We start from the raw sequence: 25,506 nt of genomic DNA, 5'->3' as shown, positions 1-25,506 counted from the left end.
GACCAGTCTTTCAAGCAACGATTTTACTAGGAAAAAGAAAACAACGAACAAACAAAAACAAAACACACCTAACAACAAGCACCACTAACTGCCTCATCGTAGCAGGTAGTGCTGGAGTACCAACCCCACCTGCCTGGAGCTCCCCTTGGAGATACAACCCCGACCAGCAACACCGAGCACTGCGGCCGGCGGTATTCGCCTCCATAGGCAAATTCTACGAACAGCAAGAACAGCCCCTCTGGAGCCTGCAGGAAGAGTTACAAAGGTGATGCGAAACCTGTGTCATCGTAGGTTACTTTGCATGAAGACATTGATTTGGACTTCCGACACCCTGCGTCAGGCCAGAGTGCTCGTGCAGTCTGCCCGCGCCTCCACTCTCACCGGGACCAGGCGAATGCTGTGTGCCCCAGCAGAGAGGTCTACAGCCCCAAACGGAAACACCTGGATTTTCTTTTTTTTATAAAAGTTTATTGATTTACAGCTAATGGTACTTAGTGACAGTACAACTAAATGAAACACAATACACTATTATAAATAAGACATCCAATGTAATTTGGTATTAGATATTCAAACTTACTACACCTAGTAGCCTGTCAGCTGTCCTGTTCAATACTCAGCACACAACTTTCTCCAAATTTAAAGACAAAGGATAAAGTAAGTAGAAGTTAATCTTTATCTTAAAGCTTAAAGCAAAAATTACACATAAAAACAGTACCAAAGGACTCAAAAAGAGAGTACAAATGACATTTATCATAGTTGAGTGATACACCTATTTTGAAGGGGAATATTACAACATCTTAAAAAAAAAGTCTATATCCATTTTCAAATGATGCTGGAATACTATTTCAGCCGTTATATTATTGTAAGAGCAATGCAGGAATCACATCGCAGTAACACTGTGCTTATTTCAGTACCAATGCCAGCTCATTTTCACTGCTTAACAGGAGCACATCCAGTGCCCATGGATATGCTGTTTGAATATTCAAAAACAAGTTTCATTACACATAATGGAAAAAAAAAATAAAAGGCAGTTTTATAGTCTGCCCTGGTCTTCCACTGTGAAACCTTCTTGTGAATGACAGCCTATGAATAAAAACAGATGGGTTATATTTGGAGCACTGTATTTAATACATATAGATGCCTAATTCCCGTTAACCTCTTAGTTCCTTAATCTTTCCATAAGTAACCTGCACATAATGACTGCCATCCAATTCAAGTTCCAAGCACTCCAAGAACTCATCAGCATATGTAAAGAATATTGAGATTACCAAAGAAAAATTGCCATAGATGGAAATGCAAAATATTACTGATAGTAAAGCAACACAGCTCTCTAGTAAGTAGCAATGAAAATAAAGAACAGAAAGGAATCTCACAACTATTCAACACAGGATCCCCAAGATGTTTATTGCCCTTTGCACTGGATGCAGCAACCTTCCTTTACGTTAAGGAGAGCCTCTTGCTCAAATGGATTCGTACAGTAAATAGATGGGGGGAAAAGGGGCACACACCAGGAAGCCCCAAAATGAAGCTTTGCTAAGCTGCCAATACAGCCACAATAGTGTAACCAGAAATGCTAGTGAAGAGTTAGGAGCAACAGTATAATAATACAATTAAGTGGAAAACTATTGGAAGTACATGCAGAATTTAAAAAAAAAGAATAGAACTGACTAACAAGATGGGGAGAGGAACAAATCTTAAGCAAGGCTTGCTACTGACAATCACTAGTACGACTCTGAAAATTTTCATTGCATATGACTTCCCAGATGCAGGTGAGCATACCTGCAGAAGAAACATCCAGAGTACTCCTCCATACATTTTGGAGCTATTCTGTGCTTGTCTTTAAGGATTATCAATGTCAGTCCAAATCCGAATGCACGATCAGGTAGCCACTACACAATCTCTAAAAGCCATTTTGCAATTCCAGCAGAAAGACAATGAGTCTAGCCCTCTACTGGCTTCATAATGTACATATTGTCCCTTTCATTCCACGATGAGAAATAATAACACCAAACCTAAACGGCCGCCTAAAAAAATAATTTTAGCAATGGCAGGCCACTCCAACACAACCAAATCCATCGCCATTCCTAGAAACAACTAGTATCGAAAGAGCAAAAAGAAGGAAAAACAAATTTCAGAGAGCTCATATAGCCACATACCACTCTCCAGGATTCCTCCCATAAAAAAAAAAAAAAAAAAAAAAAAGAAACAAATCTCAGATACTAGCTAAATTGACTTCATCAACCATACCACAGCAACCCCACTGTGGGCTAGGATCTGAAATCCCAAATACCATGGCTTTGGAGAGGTAATGCTTCAGAGTCGGGCTTCAAGCCAGTACGCTGCTTATCCCATTCTATGCCGCAGGGCAGTGTGAAGAGGTGCTTGTCTGGGACAGCATTGACATTAAAGTTTAATAGAAAGGGATTAAAAACAAGAACAACAAAAACAGGAGAGAGCCAAGGCGTGAACAGAGTTGGTGCAAACTCAGAAAATCCAGCCAGAGGTAGCTCAGAGTTACAGTCTCAGAATTACAAATACCCAAAAGGCACAAAATAAAAGAATCTAATTAATCTTAAAAGGATGAATCACACAAACAATTTCAAAACAGTCCAAACTCCACGTGGAGAATGCAGCGTTCTGCAGCTGATGATACAGGTATGTGTCCAACACGTCCTGCTGGGCACTTCCTCTGCTAAAGAAGTAGATAACAGAAGCTTAAATTTTGGCACATGTTTAAGTATTTTCTGCATAGTATGTTATATATTAGGCGCTCAAGAAAAATAATGGGACTTATGCCAGTGACCCTCAAAACACAAAGCAGAAGAGTTTTTATTTGAGTATTTTAAAAAATAAAGTCTATTTTTTTTAATTTATACTGATATGAGAGCTGTGAGATGCAGTATTTTGCACATCATGTAGCAAAAACAAATGTGGTACTAAGGCCTGCAGAAGTTATGGATATTTCCTTAGTATGCCTGCCAGACAAGTTACTACTTTGTGGCTAAAGGCTGCGAAATGCTTGTTTTTCTCTTCTTATCTGAACTTGAAAAAGATATATTGACATTTTTACACAGACACATAAGAATAAAAGGTTGAGAGTCCGTTGCCTCAAGAACTATGCAGATAAGCCTTACCCTCAAAATTCCTTTAGAAAAGGGGCTTTAAATCCCAGTCAATCACCTTATCATTACAAGTTACATCTTCGGTCCTGTCAGGCAACTTGAAGAACAGATGAAATTGTAGCGCAGCAACTAAATTCCCAAAGTCTCTATTTTTTAATATTCAGAACCAGTCATTGCTAATTCCCTTCACTCAGTCTGCAAAAGGCTTGGAACCTTTTACTATGGAAACAATTTTATCTGACTTCCATTGAAATTCTTTTGTCTATTGCACTGCAAAGGAAGAATGAACTGCTTCTAATTAATTTTTCAGTGAAATAAGATAAAATTCCAGGCAATTCTATGCTCTCCAGAATTCAAATTGACATTATGGGATCTCGAATACGATTCATTAAAAAGCATTCATCTCTAGATTTATTTTTTTTAAGCTAATGGTATCTATCCTTAGATCTATCATTTAAATAGGTTTATTAACAACAGGACTTGCATATTAAACTCAGTTGTAGTGGAGCTCCCACTGCTTATAGTCTCTACAGTCAACTGAGAAGTGGTTAAATCAAAACAAAACCCCCTTATCTTGATTTTAAAAAAGCCTAAAACTCCGAAGAGATTTAGCAGATCACGTCACCAACCAACCAAGCACACCTACATACTCACGTATTTCAAACAATATAAACGATGCAATCCAGGGCTTGGTACTCCCATGAGCACTGTTAAGAAGCATCTCCATGGAGCAGCACCCTCCGTGCGCTTTCCAGACACCTCTGCTTCAGGAGTTCCAGCCTGACAGTGCAGTCAGGAAAGAGTATCCTGAACCAGACCATCCACTTGTTTGATCTGGAAGGCAAATCCGATACCTGAACCTAATTTTATCCCCATACCCATCTAAAATTGTTAAATATGAATGCCTGCAGCAAAGTACTTTCTTTAAGAGTTCAAAGCACCTTCCAGTTGTAATACCACCACCCAGTTTTACAGACATCTGGAGAAGGGAAGAGGAGGGAAAAAAAGGCAAGAAAAGAAAGCAGAACATTAGAAGCTTTAAGTTATCTGATCCGTTACAAACCTGCACAGTACCCTTCTTTCAGGTCTCTAGAGCTGTTCAGGAAATGGCAGGAGAAAGAATTAAAGGAATATTCTTTAGTCTTTTATTCACATAAATAAACGCAGAAATGGATGCATACTTGACAATGCAACTCTCTGGTTCTACAAACAATTTTTCTTTATTTCTCAGTCTCCTTGGAAAAGTTAACAAGCTGCCCCAGGAGCATGCATGTTACTTTTATTCTTTTTAAAAATAGAAAGATAACGTATATTTAAAAGAGGAAGAATTACTTTGTTTGATTCCATGTAATAGACAAAGTATACATTTAAATAAGTAAACGAGTATAGATTTAAATAAGCTTTGCTGCTTTGGAAATGCAGAAGGCTAAAAACCCAGGCAGTGCACAGCTGCCTAGGTATGAACACGCAGCAACCTCCAAATCTGTTCCCCCTCCGCTAGAAAAATCTGCCCTATGACTTTCTCTGGACCTATTTTATTCCACCTCCAACAGCTAGTCACAGAAGGTGACTTAAGGGACCTTCCCAACCAGCACTAAAGGTCATGTGAGGGGAGGGAAGCCCTTGATGGGGGAGGAGAAACAGGCCACCGAGAGGGAAGAAGACAGGAAAGCCAGGAACCAGCAATCCTGCAATACTAGAGGGCAATGCTCCTCACAACAAAATCTCTCATGCACTTGTAAAACCAAGCAGCAGAAATAAGAGCTTTTTTTTTTTTTTTTTTTTTTTTTAAAAAAAAAAAAACAACCATAGTACCAAAGGGGTAACAGTGAATTTGGATACAGGCTGGGAATGCTTAGAAATTGGACACAAATAATTGCACTTCAGGGAGTGTCATCTACACGTTCCCAAAACCAGAAGAGGATTTAATTTCTGCAAGCAGGAAACAACAGATCTCTATTTCTACTTATTCTGTCATCATTACCCCTTAGGCCTATACAGCTCATGCACTATCCCATTTTAGCTTTATACTCCTCAGAAACATAATATTTCTGAAATAGTGTCCTTCCCTGCCCTTTTTTTAAACATAAAAATCTAGTGCCAAAAAAAGCATCAAAACATTTAAAAGAGCTAAAGTAGTTATTCCTTTAAATGGCCACAGCTTTTAGCACGTATTGCGTAACCATGAGCTCTGTTTAAACCACTTGGGTAGATGCAGTTCTGCTCTCCCTGCAGTCCTGAACCATGCATTTTTACTCAGATGGAGCAGGACGTTCAGCTCCCAGGATAACGATTAGGAGAAGAGCTCCTCTTCTGTTCTGCAGACAAAGCAGATACCATACTGAAGTTTTTGTCCCTAAGGGCTGAAACCGTAACAGAACACAAGTTTTGTTAAGAGTTTGTGGAAAAAACCTTTTAAAAGTTTGCATGCTATACAATTATGTCCTAAAGCAATTTTGATTTGACTTTCCTACAGTTATAATCCTCTTCATGGTACATATAGCCATCTTCTGATCTATTAACAGTCTTCTAATCCCATAGCCCTTTTGTGCTGGAACACTACATTTTTCAGCTTTGGAGGGGAATGTCACACAAATGCAAACAAACAACTTTTATGTTAATAGGAATGATACTATTTAAGTGTTTCAGTGCCATGATCTGTAGACAGCAGGATTCAAGAACACATTTCTGACCCCCAGGCAAGGCATCAAAGAAGAATCTAGAAAACTTAGAGGTTTATTTCTTAATTACAATGAAGAGATTTGCCTGCGAATTCAGGGTATGACACAGTCTTCAATTGATCACATTTATCCTCAGCACAGAAAATGAATATTTAAATGTTTTACAGGCTCTCAGTTTGTAACAGATAGAGATATAGCCACACTCTAGTAATCTATTTTAAGAAAACCTTCATTTCCAGTTCTACTTTATTTCAAACTATGCCACTCATAAGATTCCCATTAATCTTTTTTTCTGGGAACTACTGTCATTTAGTTATGAATCCATGTGCCAAATAACAACGCAGCTCTAGAATCAAATAGCTGATAATGGATTTATTGTCCTCCTTTGGACTCTCTCATACTCTTCATATGAGATCTCTAGAATAGGTCATATCTCATTTAAAACACACAAAAATCCCTCACATTCCAAAATGTAGTTTTCTCCTTAGAAATCCCAGCAATCTCAGTAATCATGTTTAGGATGGATAAGGTATGCAACACACCTTTACAGTTTTCACTCTAACAGAGCACAACACTTGCAAAGACACTCAGGAAACAGCAGACCTTGGATTACAGAGGACAACCTGGATCACAGCACACACAGGTCAGCCATCAACGCCCCTTCTTTTCAGCACAAAGTGATTGCTTCCTTTTCCGGTGGAAAGCTGAAAATATTTCCCCAATGCCTTCCAGCTACCTATTAGACCTGAATTTATTAATAGCCTTTTGCTAAAATACATACACAGACACACACATACACTAAAGACGTTCCAGTGAACAAAAAATAATAGAAAACCTTCCGCTTTCCCCCTTTGTCCTAAAGGTTCCTAGCATTTCTCACAGCAAAAAAAAAAAAAAAAAAAAAAAAGTTATTTAAAAACTAAAAAGATTAATGACACCTGAATACAAGTGGAAAATCCAAGACAAAGTGAAACCACCTAAGCAAGAGAACAAAGACAAGCACAACTTCAAACTGGAGCAACTCACAGCTGATCTATCAGTGGATGTCACAATCCAATGTTAGTTCCAAAAACGCTGTCAAGTTTATGGTTGTCAATGACCCTGTTGCCATGAATCTTCCCATGAGCTTTCACATAAACAGAAAATACACAAAAAGTTAATTATAGAAGATCACTCTGATCTAAAGCAAGCTCAGAGCTAGTGGAAGAGCATGCTCATGTCACTACAAATATTTAAACAAGCAGTTCAGTGTTTGATTACATCAGTCAAGGCAAATCTGGAACTGTTCTGACCTGCCAAAAGCACTTTTCTATCAAGTGACATCCAGAAACAGGCAGCTTGTATCTGCCTGCTGCAGCCTAGCTGCAACACAGCAGCAAAAACTGCCTTCCTTTTCTACTGCTCCAAACATGGAGCTACGTGTTCCCACTCTACGTCACCTCTTCCGCTCCTTCAGCAGCATTTTCTAATACCATGCTATCACCTTCAGCATCTTCAGCTTTGCACAGGCCTATAAATGCAGCTAGTTTCCTTCCCTTCTATTTTATTTCTCGCTTTACCTTTCTCCCCAAATCTTTAACTGATGCACAACCTGAAGTCTTGAAGTGGCTGCTTTTCTCCGGTATCATACTAACAAACTGAAAGAAATAGCGGTATCTGATGACAGACTCCAAACAGAAATGCTGTAAGAGGATTTTCCCATTCGTTGCATTCCATGATTTTTGCTGCTTCTACTCCATCTGTTATTTCCTTTGTTATTTAAATTAGCTTATTAACTCTTGGGACCAGGGGCCAAAGTAGATTTTTCATTATGTATTATCACTTGCAAAAGAGGAAAACAATTTTGTTGAAGTTTTTCTTTGAAGGTATAGCAGGTTTTCGTTACTTTCTGAGGTATATAGCTTATCCTAGGCATTCATCCTTTCCGCCTTAACTTTACACTCATCCAGAAAGGGACAGTCTTCATTTTCACACATAACATGAAGAGACATATAATAATAAAAACCTAGACAATTCAATGTTCAGTTTATTTGGAAACAAAGACAATTACTAATGGCACCCAAACTGTGCCCTTCTATGCAAATGATTAGGTCATCAATAACTTTATTAAGGATCTGGCTTATACTCACAAATATTCTTTTAATGCAGTATTTTTAACTGATATGGTGCTTATGCTTGCAGAATGTTTTGATGCATTTACATTACATTTGTGATTTAATCTACAGTTCTACACTTATCCCTTAGGTATGCGGTAATCCCTACAGTTAAAAAGGCAAAGCAAAACAAAAAAGCTGAACACACACTATTTAAGCAATCTATTTTAAACAGATGTCAGAGATATATTTTATTATTTCTAAATTGGACCATTGATCAGCAAGATGAGCAAAGAAAAAGATCTGCTAACCTAAAATGTGCGACTCTTATTTACACTGCATTTCCAATCAATAAGGTAAAAATATTACTAAAAAATGAAGATTCATGGTTTTGATTTACTGCTGATCCTCATGTTCTAATGTGAAGTCCACCTTCATATTGTACCAGAGTTGTTTATGCTTCATAATATTATCACTTTGTCACTGCTACATATTAATGCTCCATTACTATGCAGAACTGGTTGCAGAAATGATTGCTGTATGATCTGAATTGATAAGGTTCAAAAATTTAAGCTACAATAGAGGTGCTAGGCATCTCTGGTGGCTGACACAGCTGTACTCTTGGTCATTATCCCAAGATAGCAGTTCATCCTGCATGCATCTTGCATACAGATGATGAAATTGTTATGATGAAATAAAAGCTTGCAAACACTTACTCATGGTTTTTTTTTCTTTTAAAGAATAGGTCTGCTGTAGAGACACTTAATGTCCTCTATTTATTCGCAGACAAAAGTACATGTGGAGGAGGAGTGGGCAATACACATTTCTCTTGTATCATTCCTCTATTTGACCTTGAGTAATTTCTTTTAAACATGAAAAGGTAACTTGTCTCCATCTGAGAACAATAAAGACAGCACATTTAGCACCTAGCATGATGATGTTTACTGAAATGTCAGCGGTCACTCATTACGAATAGGACCAGAATGACTAATACTTCAAAGACCACATTTTTATTGGCTTGATGATTTATGGCACTGTAGTAATAAGTAATAATAAACGGCGATACAATCATAAGCCTGTAAAAAGTTCGGGTCACTGCAAATTTAAGCCAAATTTTAAAATCAGCAAACAGAGGTCTACCTTCTAGTGTCTGAGAACTGCAATATAAAACAAAACATTTTTTAAAGTATTTTGGACTTTGATGATTTTCATGGATTTGAACATATGGCATAAGTTTAGTGTAACAGTACATGTGCATATATCAAGGAGGCTAGTAATATCAGTTTCCACATGTCAGCATTTCTGGGTACAGTTATTTGGTTAAAAATACCAAGGATTACCTGGCTAAACTGTAATGAGATTCCAGGAGCTCCCCCATTCAATATGCAGTCAACAGAACGCAAGAATTCAAGATGTAGATAAGTTATTCCAAATAGAGAAAAAGTATGTCCCCTACATACCTGTTTTCAAACATGACCCCCATCCTCAGTCCCAGCTTGTGAATCTAACCATCACATTCATTTCTGATTTTGCTCCTGCTCATGCAAAAATGGAAACAAATTGAGTCCAGTACAGAAGCTTCAAGAAAAAGCCACAAAACAGAAAAGGGTTTAGTGCTATTGATGAGTGAACTCCTTCTGGCAACACCAAATAGTTTCCTGTTTTTCAGTCTAACCGGAGCTTTAATAGAGAAACTCTGAAAATACCAGTGATATCAACACACAAAGACGACTGAAGTCAACTAATGCTTCCACGCTGTGCAAAGGGGCAGGCGCATTCAGACTTCTGGGGCTCAAGAAAATAAGGAAAAGGAACATCAAAACTTACTCCATGTAAGTAAATAGGGAGTATTCAGCAACGAGAAGAAGAGAAATGTCCTGTCTCCTTGCATGATAGACTGTTCCTCACACAGTTGTCTGTCTTATTTTCCCTAGGGACTTTTTATGGAGATTAGTTTATATGACTTGTTTGATTATTATTCAAGAAAGTGCTTTACATTTTCCTGTTCGAGCATAAAACTAATAGTTAAGTTATAAACTGTGCTTTTTAGGATGCATTTTCCCCAATACTTTAGAACTCATTTCAGCTTTTAAAATACCTTGAAATTACATTCAACACAGAAGTTACGATAAAGGAGTAAGCATTTTCATCCTTTGGATGGTATTTTTTCCTGACATTTAATTAACCTTGTGTCCATGATACTAGTATTTCAATTTCCACTAACATTACATTGCTGGTGCTTTTTTGTTGTTCAAACAGGTTTTTAGATCTACTAAAGGTACATTAAGGCATAACCAATGGCATTTAATGTAGTGAATTAACTAAAAAGGTAATACTAACGGGCTATTTGAAAAAGCAGAGAAACATCTAAATTACTTCCTTAGGCAAGTACAAATACTAGTGATATTACCATGTTATATAATGCTAACTGCAGCCATAATTTATACACAGAGATTATACATAAATAATTCAGAAAAGCCTTATCTTGCCTTCTTGATTAGACATATCTGAATTTTAATCATTTGAATAATTGTAAGAATCTGAAACAGACTAACGAAATATCTTATATCAAACTTTAAGTTGGATCAAAATCAGTTTTAAGTTTGGCTTTCAGGCAAATGCATTTAAAAAAACAGAAACCCCCAACCATCAAAGAAAAAAATACAACTTTTCTAAAGTTAGCCAGTGATGGCAGATACTAGCTTTATTCACGCAAACTGATCTCCTAAGCCTACCAGTAAGTGGTTTGTTTTTTTTTGTTTGTTTGTTTGTTTTTTAAGTTAAGTGATACTCAGTTTCAACCATAGGCAGAGATGACTGATGATGGAAATCTGCTAGTTTAAGTACACTCTCCTCATCATGAGACGCAATGGGAAATTCTCAAGAACAGACTCATGCAAAGCATCAAGAAAAGAACATAGCTAGTATCTTCATTACAAAAAGCCTCTCCTTTTAACTTAAGCAGCAAGAAAAATAGTACTTCAACTCACTGGAAAATAAGATTAACATAATTTCCCTCTTATTTCATTCAGGGAGACCTGATCTGCCTTTGCACATTTATGTCTCCTTTTTAGGTAATTGTTTGACTTAGGGGGAGTAGAAAGATCGTAAGATGCAACATACTCGGTACTCATGTTGAAGAAGGCAGGCTTCAGACAATTTCATCATCACCATCATCAAAACCCTCTACAGCTACGCTATGGAAGGCCCTCCCAAGTCTTAGCTTCAATGTGATTTCCCAAGCGTGGTGAACATTTAATTTGCCAGACTATGTTTTTGTTTCGTTAAGAGATGACTGTAGTCAAACACTGAAAGCAACAGCAAGAGCTTAAATTCACCTAATTGCTTTTACCTTGTGACATTTATTGGTAACCGCTTCTTGGTTTTACATGTGCAAGTTGCAACAAAGAGAATCCCCTCCGTAGGAGGAGGGGAGCACAACCTGGGGAAACAGAAGGCTTGGGCACTGGGATCACAAGTCAGCTCCAAAAGGCAGGCGTTAGCAAAATAAGCACTGTGTCTCCTTTTCTCAACCTGAGTAAGTGCTGTGAGAGTACTATAATACTTAATGCATTTAGCAATTAAAAAAACAAAAAAAGCAGCCAAACAAAATCACTACTATGTAAAATGGCTTACATCAGTCTTTCTTAAACTCCGACTTTATCCTGCTTTCCCTAATTTCCAAGGCAGAAATCCCTGTAACTCAAAATAGGTGGTATGAGGACTGAGCCTTTCAAAAGAAAGCAAAACTGTATTAAAGTCTGTTTCATCTCAGGAAAACAAACTCTGCTTTCAGAACTTGTCTAGCATTTCAAGGAGACACCCTAAATTTCAGAAGCTTTTCTAGTTCTTCATTTTATATCATCAAATTAAATGGCTCTCTGTCTCAATTTTTTTTGTCCTCAATTTACTCATAAAATAAATTTCAAGACATTTCTGGCTTTAGTTCTATTCCCAATTCTAAGAGAAAAAGATGCCATTGGACATGAGATGCTAGATCTGTCTCTCCCCATATTGCAAGTCTTTAAAGATAAACTATACATGCATTGCATAGAAAAGACATCAGTAAAAAGCACAAGGAAAAAAACATGGAGAAACCAGGGCATCTTTCCCTCATTTCACCATACGGACTGAAGGGTTAGTTCTATGACCTGAAGTTAAGTGCATAAGATAAGTCTCAGTTGATTTCCATCACTTGTTTGTTTGTTTTAATTAAAAAAAAAAAAAAACTAAAACATCCTATAGTTTCCATGCTTAGAATAAAATAAATAAACAAACTGCCAGAGGAAAAAACAACATAAATCAATTGCTAACAGCACTGACCTTGTTGATATATTATCTAAATGAAGTCTCAAAATAGCAGTACAGTAATTTATGGTAATCTCTCACATACTTCACAGATTTGCATTTGGGAACGGTAACATCAACATATAAAACAATTTCTCATGGCCTATAGCTGGTACTCTAGAAAACTCAGTATGAATTGCTGAGAGCAGTTCAATACAGCTCACATGCTTTGTGATTCCAAAATTCAATTTTGTAACTCGTAATCAGCTACAAAAATATTACAAACTGAATATGAGCAACATTAAAAGGCAATTTCTTCTTACTGTTGACTATTTATCAACCGACAACTTAGTCGGTTGAAATTAAAACAATAGATATATTTTATGGTGATTGGTAAAACTGCTGACCATAAGTAAAATTATTGTGCTTCACAGACTTAAAGTCTCTTAATCCAAGCAGCCACTTGAGTAATTCCAAAGAAAGACAACGTAACTTTAAATAAGGTATGTTTAATGAAACATTAGAAGGTTGCACCATTAAATTATAGGTGAAAACATGAACATTAACTCTTCCTTCCAGTATGTCTGCAGAAGTAAGAATCTGCTTTAGTTACACAATAAAATAGCAGACCGTGTCACAGAAATGATGGCTATCAGTCTACATTCACAAAAGTATAGATCAAAGACATTTTATGCCCTCCCTCTTGCTCCCTGCTCAAACCGTTAGTCAGGCAAGCACGACAGAACCAAATCCTCAGCTGAACAATATGGTACGAATTCACTGATATTCAATGGAAATACTCCTGTTTACACCTACATGAATTAGGTCCATTTCCTCTCTATTAATGCTTTATTTAATAAGCGCCACCAAAACATTAATTCTCAAAACAGCATTGGAAGGTTTAATCAACAAACAGCGGTGAAAGTAAAATTCACACACTCATCTTCACATGCTGCATCTTCTGATTTTTTAATAACTGGAACAGTTGCTTACTGCTCAGATTTACTCTCAGACTCCAGCTCCATTTAGTCCACAGTGACTCTAATTTATTGAGATGTATGGAATTTATGGAAATCCACAGTAAAGCTAATGAGATTATAAGCCCCAAACATTATAATACTGTAACAACATTGTAACAGAGGTTAGTTATGTTTTAACAAACATATATGAAAATGCGTAACACAGATAATGAACACCACCTTTAAGGGACACTAAATTAGCTGGACAAATGCAAGAGACATCTTTACGACAATACATACAATAAATTTTGCATATGTGCTGTATCCCAGAGTTCCCAAGTATTAACCTAAAAGCTTCACTAATGACCAAAATTCAATTTTGCACAAGGAAAAGGGTCATCATCACTGGTAAATGCAGCCAGCCTATATGCTGTAAAATTCCACCTTGTCCTAAGCTAGGAAAGATCCAAGTGAAAATTTTTGGCTATATGCTTTTTCTTTTGAAATTAACTGCCTAACTATATTAAAAGGAGAAAAAGGAGCATCAGAAAGTCATTATGCCTACAGACAGGTCAATGGCACTTAAGAGCAATTAGCTAGCAATACATTATTGTTATTAAAATTTGTACTAAGATATGCATTTTACTGGTTGAGGGCATTGCACAGGCTCTACATCAAAAGGGAGGGATCTGTATTTTATAGAGCTGGGATTCAAGTTGCTTGTAGCAGCAGAAGACCGCACAGAAAGAAGGCAAGGAAAAAAAAGACTAAAGCAAGCAAAATCATATAGGCTTCTCAATCCAACGCAAAGCTAACGTCAGAGAGCCTAGTATGTGGCATTTTCTCAGCGTAACGTGCAGTAATGGCGGTATTTCCTTCCCACATTAGACCTGGGTAAAAACATAGAGAAGAGAGACAGTGGGGAAAGGCCTAGCTTTGGGAGAGACTACAAGAGGCAAGATCAAAGTTGTGAAGGAAACAGCCAAAAGCAGAGCTGTGTGGATTTCAATTTGCTGGACTTCCATAAAGAACAGCAGGGCTCGACAAGATGATACAGAGCTCTGCAAAAGAGCTAACGACGTTTCAGACGATTTGGGAGCTCTGAGAGAAGAGCTGGGGAAGAAATTGAGGAAAATGAAAAGAAATTAGAGTAAGGTCATAGGTACATCTATAACGTAGGTGCACAGAAGGTGAAGGATATTTTGTCGTTATGGTATACAAGGAGCACAGGGCGGCTGCGAGAGAACTAGGGCTATGAAAGCGGTTCTGAGATGCAAGAGATCCAAATTTTGCTGAAACTTAAGAGGAAAACAAATGTTCAGAGCAGGAAGCGATAACAGCTGTGCAGAAAGGGGCATAACTAGAATCCAGAAAGGAACAGGAAAGACTGTCTGGCGAGTACGGTGGAGAAAGAAGTCAGAAGCACATAGCAGTAGCGGGGAGCAGGAAAGGACTGGTGATAAAGAGGCACCAGAAGCACCTCTCTCTGGAAAAGCACTGTGGGCTTCAGCAGGTGGGGAAGGCTCTGGGGCTGGTGGCATGCGAGTGCAGAGGAAAGCATCTGAAAGAGGAAACTTGTATTTGGGAAGTAACAGATATTGCTGCTGGAGATGGCTGAAGGGATGAGCAGAAAAGCTTGTGTAAGAACCAGCAGGAAGCCTAGAATGAGTAATGCCCCTGGGTTTCTTTCCTTCCCAGTGCAGTGATGTCTCCCTGGTCCAGCAGTTGGCTAATGTCTCGCGTAAGAAACAGAACTCCAAAGCAAAAGGGGCTACACAGCTAAACCAGAAAAATCATGCAAGAAATCTGAGAAGCTGAAAGAGAAGAAAGTATCTTCTAGAATTAAAACGCAGGTTAACAAAAAAGTAGTTTCCTTTCTTATGTTTTTAAAAAAGGTATCTGTGCTGCTTGCAAGGTGTCCTTGCAACCCTAATGCATTTCTTACTCCACAAGAAGAGAGTAAGGGAGACCTGGCAAGCTAGACCTCAGAGAAGCACAAAATAAGTCCACCTTTACCTGCTTCAAGTCTCACTCCTCCAGCCAGCACCTGAAAGCCCCATGAGACTCCCCACTCTGCTGCTGGCTGCTACCACCTTTTGGAACCAGTTTCCATAGAAACGGAGCTCTGGTAGACAGAAATATGGCAAAGGACAGTCAACTATCTCCCTGGCTCGGATTCTGTCAAGCGCAACAGTCCACCATCCGTTACCACGGAAACGAGAGTGGAACTTGTCGAGATCTGGAGTTCTTCTATCAGGGAAACAAGAACTTGAGGTTACAATAACTGATACTCTACTTTTTTGGAAGAAATGTTAAAGTAGTGGTATCACTTAGTTGCAATATCCTTAAAGGGAGTGTCCAAGCTGTTGATATAACACTTGAAGCAGTTGAAGTCAGCGCAGTCATGCTCACGTACGACACTGAAGAACCTTTATCCTTAAACTGTTCTCTTCTCAAGATGTTTCTATGGTTAATATGAGCCAACCCACAACTGTGTGTGTGGTGTACCTGATCTATCAAACACATTGCAGTCAATATTCACTTAAGGACTACCTAAGTCCCAAGAGACTTCTTCTGTTTTAGTAGTTGTTTCTTTAAAAGTTGCTTTGATACAAATACATACTGCTTTGCATCCCAAACTAACTTCATCTAGCAGTCTAGGAACAGAATTATGCATAAACTAATTACCACTTAGAGTGGAAAACGATGCAAAACTGACTGCATGAAAATGGCATTCAAAAGTGTTCTAAAGCTGTTCATCTAGCTACAGTCCTAAAACCAAGCTAGAGAAGGGACAATTTGCTTATGACACTTCAAAAAAATTCATATTTTTGTTATCAACATGTTACTTTTTAAACCTGAAAAACATATTGAAATTTTGCCAATTATTTCAGTTCATACAAACAGAAGTACAGATAAGACACACACACATATATGCACACACACCCACACACACACGAACTGGGAATACAAGTACCAAAGCAGAATTTTACACTTTGAAAACTCAAATGTCTGCTTTTTTTTTTTTTTTTTTTTTAAATGAGTTTGTGGAATTTTCATAGCCTTCAGCAAACATCTGCCTGCACTCAGGGAAACAAACAAACCAAAATGCCAAATACCCCAACAGCCTACAGGCAAACCAGAAAAACACATATATCATTTGGAGTAAGCAGCAGTATCTACTTAACAGAGGCTCTGAACTGGCAGAGTGCAGTAACTACTCACTAGGGCTACTGGAAACAAGCACTGCTGAGTGAAAGCTTCCAACGCCACAAGCCAGTAATAAGCCCAATTCTACCCAGTCATTTTAATTTCAATATATTTATACACTACCATTTAGCTAGAAGTGATCTTTCCCCCCCAGTGCTACACTATTTATTTTCTAAAATTCAGAAATGAGGAATATTCTGTACTAGAAAGTAGAGAACAATACAGCAATAAACTCAAAGAGTAGCTCCAGCCAAAGTGACAAATATTAAGCTATATATAAATATTTTTTAAACAGAGAAATTCAAATAAAAACAGTTCACTGTAACAAAAATGAAAACAAAGAATACTTGCTTTCGGTAACATACTAAATATGCTGAAGATATACAAAGAAGCAGCTTAAGTAACTTTTAACCCTTGTATCAAAATATTTATGCTCTGAAAAACAGTAAAATACAGCACAAAAAAAGCCAAACTTGTTTTCTCAGTAACTACTACACTGGGTATTTAACAAGTTTCTGTGGACTTGAACTGTCAGGTATCCTCAATATTTTACTGAAAGCAGTTTTAGGAAAGATAGGGTCTCACTAGAAATCCTAGATAACTAGGATATTCAGGAAAAAAACTCCCACAAATACGTATTTCTCTAGGCCACTAAGGATAGTTGTAGCAGATCCTGTTCTTAAAGATGTCTGGGTCTCTGTTCAAGTGAGGTAACAGAACAACAAGACCACGGTGTATTTTCAGCTTTATCTGGCACCAAGTCCACTGTCAAAGGACTTGGTACACAGTAACACCTGGGTGGAAGGTGATGTATTAGCGAGACACAGCCAGTGCTACTGAACTCTTTGACTTGATGCTTTTTACAGTTACGCAATACTGAAGGTAACTCAGTTTTGTTGGAGCATGAAATGTAATCGACAGGCAACAGAATCCAGGTGAGCAAGCAGCAGATAAGAAATAGGGAACTCCTAAATTTTAGATATAGCTCCATCACCAATCTACTATTCAGTCTCTCGAACGTTTTAAACTCTGGTCCCACAACAGTCCTTGCAAGATTCTGCCAGTCATTTTGACTGACGCAAAAAAAGGGCAGTTGTTCTCCCTGTCTGTAAAATGGGAACAAAAATTATTCCTAAAAGAATGCATGGGATTGTTTTTCCATAACCAGAGCCCTGAACAAATGATAAATTAAGTGGCATTATTTCTTTTACATTTTTCAAAAAGTCATTTTAGGTTAGGATCATTTAAAAATTAAATTCATACCATTTAGACCTCATGAATCACATTGAGATAATCTCCTGCCTGCTCCAATTAACATCAATGCCAATCCTCGAAATTGCCAATCTTGATGAAAAGGAGAAAGTATACACCTACCTATTTTTAACCCATTAGAGCAGAACAAGGACATGTTTGTGTGTTTCTGTACACACGTGAGTATGGGCACACGTGTGCCTAAACATGTCATTTCGCCAGTTTTACAGACTGTAATTTAAAATTATGGTATCACACCAAGCGAGTAATAATAGATGTCCTTTGCAGCACCTTTTCTCACATGACACCGGTTTTATAGAACTTTGAGCACATTTCAACAGCTTTATATATATATAAGCCATCAATACCCCACATTCATTTACTGCTACAGCTGACTACTCACGGTTTTAAGGCTAGTAATTCGCATTCTTGCATTCTTGCATTCTTTCTCAAGAGCTACTTTTTAACAAGAATTTGTTTTGTAATTTACACACATTATTTATATCTTCTAAAATTTACAAAATGGAATACGCATTTCCCTTGAAAAGAAAAGGTTTTTTTTTTCCTTAAGTATTTGAAAGGGGGTATTCTGTGAATGCCTAATCTTTAAAAAGAAAGATGAACAAAACCTATTGGGAACACGCTATTCATAAAACTTCTAATCGTTACTTGACCTGAAACTGTGGTATAACAAACAAAACATAACACCCACAAAGACTCCTGTATCTCCAGGCTGTTCGAAGATTTGAGAGTTCTTGCCACGAGCCAGACCTCCAAAACACACAGCAGGATTTTAAATACATTAACACCTTCTGACCATTTTGCATTACTGATATATGCCACACATAGGGGAAAAAAGCAGCGATCAATTTATTATCAGCCCTGCATTTCATCTCGGGAGAAGTATTTTGAAATGAACCCATAACATAACACGAGTTAGACATACAGCAGGCTTCGGGAACGAGCTACAGGGGCGGGCGAAGGAAGGCTGCCGAGGACGGGTCTCACCTGCTGCCGGGCAGCTCTCCCTGCCGCGGCGCTTCTGGCTATTTACGATGCGCGCAGCGTCCCCGCCACAGCCCCCGCAACGCCGTGCCTCCGACGCCAAACTGCCGCGCGCGGCGCTTCGCAGTCAGCAGCCGAAACGGGCACTAGGAAGGGTGGATTTCTGTCAGCGCAAAAACATTTGCAGAGGGACGAAGCGGGGGTTTAGGATGTTTGCCCAGCAGCACGGGCGGCTGCTATCTATTCCCCTCCCCGGCGCGCCCGGCTCGCTAATCGCCAGCGCGGCCGCGACGGGCAGCCGCAGCCTTCGGGTGCCACGAGCCCGACCAGGGCGAGGCTGCCCCGAGGCGGTACTGCACGGCTGGAGCGGGCAGTGTGTATTTAAGGTAACGGATGGGGCGGGGGAGTCTTGCGTCTGTTTTGAGAAATTAAAACACGCGGAGTGCCGGTCGGCTCAGGCAAACGTGTGGGCATTTAGCAGAATAATGTCACGCAGCGGGGAACGAGGGATCCATCGCGCAGCACCGCCACAGCAGCGGCTGCTGCGCGCAGCCACCAGCCGAGCCCGCAGCACCAGCCCCGAGCCGCAGCCGGGGGCTGTTCGGGAGTGCAACCGCGGCTGGGAGCAGCGCCGCGTGCCGGCGCCCGGGCCGGCGGGGCACAGCGCGGGGGCGGCGAGCCGCGGCGCGGGGAAGGCGCAGGGGGCGCGGGCAGGGCGCCGCCGCCGCGCAGCCCCGCGGGCGCCCGGGCAGCGCGTCCCGCAGCCGCCGCCAGGTACAGGCGCCCCCGGCCGCCCCCGCGCGGAGCCCGCGGCAGCGGAGCCGGCCCGCGCGGAGCAGAGCAGAGCGGAGCGGAGCGGAGCAGAGCGCACCGCCCGCCCGCCGCCCCCCGCAAACAAGCCAAGCCGGAGCCGCGGGCGCGCAGCGGCAGCCGGGGCGGCGGGACCGGCTCCCCTCGGCGCGGCCGCCCCCCGCGGGCGGCGAAGTTCGGGTGCCCCCGGCGCCGCTCCCGCCGCCCCGGCAAAACTTACCGAGCGCGGCCACCGGCCGAACTTTCAGCGGCGCCGCGGCTCAGCCCCGCCGGCGGCTTCGCCCATCGCCTCTAGGTGCGGCGCCCCGCTCCGCGGCGGCTGCGGCGCGGGCGAAGGTAAATCCACATTGCCGCCGCCGTCCGCGGCTCCCCCGCAGCCCCTCCGCCCGCCGCAGCGGCTCGACTCGCAGCTGGCGGCGCCGCGTCACGCTGCCAGGAGCCCGGGCGCGAGGGGACGCGGGGCCGGCTCAGCACAGCGCCGCCGCGCCTCTCCGCCGGCTGTGGCGGCAGCGGCGCCGCTCGCTCGCAGGGTGGGTTTTTTTTTTTTTTTCCTTCCTCCTTTTTTTTCCCCGTTTCGGCTCCCTCGCTGTTAATGAGCATGCCCGGGAGATCTGCGCATGCGCCCCGCCGCCCGCCGCGCCTCGAGCCGCCTCGCGCCAACCGCCACGGCGAGCCGTGAGGCGAGCGCTGAGGCGGGCGAGCGCCGAGGCGGGCGGGCCGGGGGCGCGGCGCCGCCGCAGGGCCCCCTCGCCCCACTCCCCCCCGCCGCCGGAGGCGACGCCGAGGGCGGCGGCCGCGCGGCTTTCGGCGTTAGGGAAAGCGGCGGCGGCAGCAGCGAGGCGGCCGCCCCCCGCCGGCCGAGAGCCCCGGCCCCGCAGCCAGGCCAGTCAACGGCCGCTCGCGCGCGCGGGGAAGCCGAACCACCACGGGGAGCCCCGGCCCTGCTCCGCGCCTGGCGTCGCGCAGCACGCCTGCCTCCGAGTAACTCACTGTGCTGAGGGAGGCGGACGGAGAGGGAGTCGAAGCTTGGGGCAGCGCTGCCGCTGCGCACGCGGCGCTCGGGCCCTTGGTGAGCGGAGCTCCCGCAGGCGGGCGAGAGTCTCCTCTGGGCGCCCCCGCGCCCAACTGCCCTGTCTGATGATGGTCTCTCTGATTTCATCATTTATACACCCTGTATCCTCAGGAGGACACGCAGAGGCGGAAGGGTGATCACAGCCTGCTTTATAACCGTTAAATATGCATCTGCAGTTACTGTAAAGGCTTTTCAAAGGCGCTGGGGAAGGTGGGCGTCCCAGGCCTGACCCCTTTCGCCATGCCGTCTCCATCCCTGTTTCCGTGCGCACACGCTCTGCGTACACATATCCATCAATTCCTTAAAACCGCTGTGGTTATTTACATCATTAGTTTGTACATAGACATTCTTGACAAAATATAATCAGTAACAGGCACACACCAAATAAATGTTTAATTCACAATTCCTGATACTCCAAGCTTCTGGGTAGACCTAAAGTCTAGTTCCTCTTTTTACTCCTTGCCTTGCTGCTGGGACATACTTAATTGGGGAAGTTAGTTTACCTCATTTACATGAGTACTTGGGAAAAAGAACATGTTAAAGGCAATTGCTACTCTTAAAACTGGTTCACAAGGAAAAATTACAGTTTTGCCTATACAGTGTGTTGCAGTACATAAATCAAAAAGAATAAATTAGGTAAGGCCAGCTGTGGCTCTAGTATATAACTACAGCCACATATATAACTGCTGGTATATTTAACATTTTTAACATTTTTAACATTTTTAACATTTTTAACATTTGCTCTTAAAGACAACCCAGCTTTGAGACTGTTCTATTAGAGAAGCAAAATTCAGGTGCCCATGAGAAATTTTATTGAGTCATGTTTTCTCAGTCCTGGAGGTAAAACTCTTCCAGATGTGGTTTTGATATTCAAAATGATTTCCTGCCAATGTGACTGGTTTCTAGGAAGCAAAGCAAAAAAACAAAACAAAACAAAACAAAAACCCCTCACCAAACAGTGTTGCAAAGGTGAGGAAGAAATAGGCCCAAAATACAAATCCTTTTCCCCAAAAATGTATCTGCATAAATACGAAGCAATGGAGATGTGTCTCCTCACTGTATATAGGCTGCAACCCAATTCTGAAAATACATTCAAGGTTATAGTAATTCCAAAAAAATAGCTGCTAATGTGAAAAACGAAGTACAAACTTTGTTCCTTCCTTTCTAGAAGTTAGGTCTATTATTCTACAAGTTCCTAAAGACAGAAATATGAACTGGTTAAGATGAAGATTTTGGTCTAGTTCTTCAGAATGGAATCTACCTTAAACAATGCTCCAGAAATCTAAATCTGCCTTTTCCTAAAGAATGCACAGCTCTACAGATCCTGAGGTATACATAGAGCTCTTCAGACAGGCCAGGAAAAATAGAAATAAAAATCTTCCTTAAATGCATTAAATTAAATGCATCCTATCCAGCAGAAAGAAAATCTCAAACTATTGGCCATACATCTGCTGCCTTAGGAAGCCCAGAAGCCAACCCATTTTTAGTGAATCTTGAAGCCTTTAAACAAACTTCGCGTGAACTGAATTTAAAGCTTCCTATTTCAATCATTTTAATTCAGAACACTCTTCTCTTAAAAGTTTGTCTCCAACATCTGCAATTTAGTTCTGGCAGGTCAAAAAATTCCTGAACAGTATAGATCAGTCATGAACTATTCTGAGCCATAGGGGATGGAGGGGGGGAATAGTAAATTTTCCTTCCTAGGAGACCTAGTTGTTTTGGTTTCTTCTCTCTTTGGGTAGACTTTAACATTTGCTTTTCATTAACACAGAAATAAGGTGGCAAAGGTTGAATGCAGAAATAGTTCAAAACAAAACAAAAAAGATCTAGAACAGAGTTGGTACTTCAGTCACAGAAATAAAAAAACAGGACCCCCCCATCAGTCTAGATACTGGGCTTTAAGATACTAACATAATCATCATAAATATTACCTTGCTATTAGCAGACATAAAGATCACAGAAAATATTTTTAATGCTTCTGCTCGGAATGCTTTGGAATTGCCTGCTGTTGCAGTCATTAAAGGATGGTAGCTTCATCAAGGGAGGACATAAAAAGAGTAGCAGTGGAGATGGACATTCAGTCCTATCTTTGTCTGTTCAGCCACTGCTGAGCCAAAGTTGATATCTCACTACAGAAGAATTGTTGCCAGATATGAAATGGAGTATCTGGCATATATGGTAATTTCAGATACCCGTGGAATGCTGCCTGGTGAGTTGGGGCTAGGGAAACTGAAAAGGTCTGCTTTGAGGACCATGCAGGTATTTCATATGAAGATGATGTACAGAAAGGTGTGGAATTTCAGGTATGTTATATGCCCTCACCAACTTGATTAAAACTAGGAACAAATTCCAATGCAAGAACCATTAGAGGATGAAAGTATTTCTTTAGGAGAAACTGAAGAAGAAACAGATACAGATTTTTTCCAAGAATCAGAACAAACATTCTGGCAGAATCAGAACAAACATTATAATTGGCAACAGGAACCCTTGAAGTACATAGGTTTGCCTAGATGTATCAAATATCAGAAATGCATAAAGCCAAAGAAAAAATCTGACCCTCAGATTTCCCTACCAAGTATGCTGAACTGGCATTGAAAAAACTGATACCTAACAAATGGCTAACTACTTTGGTGCCAAATGAAATTTTTTTGAGTGAAAATGATTTTCTCCAGGAGTCACAAATTACGGTATCTCCAGTGCACAGCTGTAGTACCCACTCAGTACAGTACTGATGCTAAGGACTGGCTTGATACCCCTTTGGCTAGCTCTGGTTCAGAAGAGCCTCTTGAGTGAGTCATTGCCTTTATTGGTAATGGAAGTTATGCTGAAGCACTGAATTTAAAGCAGTCTCGTGTCTTCCATGGGACTATTGCTGCCTGCACTACCGATACCTCACAAACTTCTCTGTGAACTCTTGAGGAATTTTCCTAGTTCGTGTGACTGCTTCCTGGACAGTTTTAGGATAGAATACTATATTCCCCTAAATAATTGTAGTGGTAGTTTGGTGTGCCATTTATGGAAATTACTCCTTCATAAACTTAACACGTTTTAAAACACAGAGGCTAGAAATAAGCCAGATCCCAGCACTGACTACTCTTTATAACATAGTTTGTTTGAAACACAAGGATTGGTGTCTTTCTTTTACTCTTGAAAAGACTAGAAGAAAGCTATTTTTTTAAAAAAAGATTAAATATTTACAGTAAGTTCCTCAATACTGGTAGAAAACCACCCACATATGAAAGACATAGATATCCAGCTGTCTGCCAAAAAGTGATGGAAGGAACTGAGTAGCACTAACATTGCCCTACCCTTTATGTAGTGGGGAAAAAAAAAAAAAAAAAAAAAAGACATCTGAGATATTGTCAGATGCCCAAAGGACACTGTAGAAGTTCCTCCAATTTCCTGTGTATTTCAACATGGGATCCCAAGCATACCCCAACAGGTTAAGTTATTTTTAAAATCCAGTTTATACTTGATAAACTAATGAGACTGATACCTCATTTACATCACTTATAGCTATGCACAGTGCTTTTAGAACGCTGCCATTTTTTAGAATAATACCTTCCATCACAGCCTGGTGTTAGATGTGGATGTAAAACACGAGCAGTACAGAACAGCGCTATTCTAGCTGCACCTGATGTACATGCACTTTGACAAGGTACAAATCATTACACAAACTGAAACGTAAAGGAGAAGCAGGATCACTATATTTTTTATTGTTATGATTATAGCATTGTTACTGAACAGAAAATTGATACACTTAACAAAAGTGACATACGAGCACAGTCTTGCCCTTCGCCTGGGAGGATTCAAATTTGTAAAAATGAGGAAGGGGAACGTGGCATAGGAAATGCCTATCAAAAGCTTTTACTTTCTGGACCAAAGCAGATGCTAGGTAGTGGAAGTGACTCTTCTACTTCCCTTTCATCAATAAGAACTGAATTTCTTGCAGGTAGACTAAATACAGGCAGATATATAAAACCATGTAAGAAATTGCACTCCCATATTATTCTGAGCTCTCGGCTAGCACAATTTTTGACCCAGACTTTCCACCAGAAACTGCATATCATGTATGAGAGCTCAGAGACAAGTAAAGAATTGCAATTTCTGATGGGATATCACTTTTCAGAAATTGTATCCCCAGGGCCAAGAAAACCAGACACTGGTATTTTTGAAAAAGAAATGAAAACCATGATATCTTTGTAGTTATCTTGGTGAAAAATCTACCAGAAATACATTTGTTTACAAAGTATTTTCTACCATATGAAAGACTGAAGAAAACAAAGCTGCTTTGTGCCATGTTTACAGGCTATGAAAAATTAATGCACACACACCATGTTGACTACCTCTCCAAGGCTTTCCATCATCACACGATGCCAGTCTCCTTTGCTCACTTTAAATTTTCAAAGAAAATACCTTCATACTTTTTTTACAGTCTTTTCTCTCACATTTAGGAAGAACTCCTGTAAACAACTGCAAATCTTCTTTCAAAATTCACATCCAAACTCTCTTGTTCAAGGATGGCTATGACAAACCTGACGATAGTTAGGCTGCTGCTGTGCCAAGACCACTGCCTAATGCATTGACTACAACTGTGAGCTTGTTTCCTGATACTTTCCCATCTATATGGATGTATCGATTATTTCTTGTTTTAAACTTACAGGAGTACCATGTCCAAAAATATGCACCTTGTCCACAAATAAGGAATCCTTATAAATACGCAGCAGAGCGCATCGAAGTGTTGCAATTTTAATGGCTGAAGAGGGTGTTGCGTACTTATTTTCCTATCACATGAACACAAGGTGGTGCTAATGCTCCTGTCACCAGTAGCGATTCTCCTCTCCCCCAGTAAGCCTGACCTGGGTGATGGTGGTGTGTTGCCAGTGTATCAGATATTTCATTTTCCTTAAATTATTTATAAGAAATAATGTCCATTAAAAGACAACATTTTGTTTGAAATATTTAAACTCTAGGAGTTATTTTTGGTAAACTGAAAAAATTCCATTTCCAGTCAAC

The 25,506-nt window shown here is 40.7% G+C and overlaps 1 protein-coding gene across 4 annotated transcripts in view; it reads right to left on the bottom strand.

Moving 5' to 3' along the window:
* The window catches only part of TENM1 (teneurin transmembrane protein 1), a 748,569-nt gene that overhangs the window by 315,291 nt on the left and 407,772 nt on the right, over positions 1–25,506 (bottom strand). The window contains exons 1-2 of one of the 4 annotated variants that reach the window (XM_064518176.1): positions 19,639–20,031; positions 18,612–18,754 (exon numbers count right to left, since the gene is read on the bottom strand). The exons of 2 other annotated variants lie outside the window; for them this stretch is intronic. The gene's annotated coding sequence lies outside the window, so the exon portion shown is untranslated. Of the gene's footprint in view, positions 1–18,611; positions 18,755–19,638; positions 20,032–25,506 lie in introns of those variants that run through there. One more of the 4 variants, XM_064518177.1, reaches the window with a different exon arrangement.

Source organism: Dromaius novaehollandiae, chromosome 11 (genome assembly GCF_036370855.1).
Source record: "Dromaius novaehollandiae isolate bDroNov1 chromosome 11, bDroNov1.hap1, whole genome shotgun sequence".
NCBI classification, from domain to species: domain Eukaryota; kingdom Metazoa; phylum Chordata; class Aves; order Casuariiformes; family Dromaiidae; genus Dromaius; species Dromaius novaehollandiae.
This window is presented reverse-complemented; position numbering and strand designations above follow the sequence as displayed.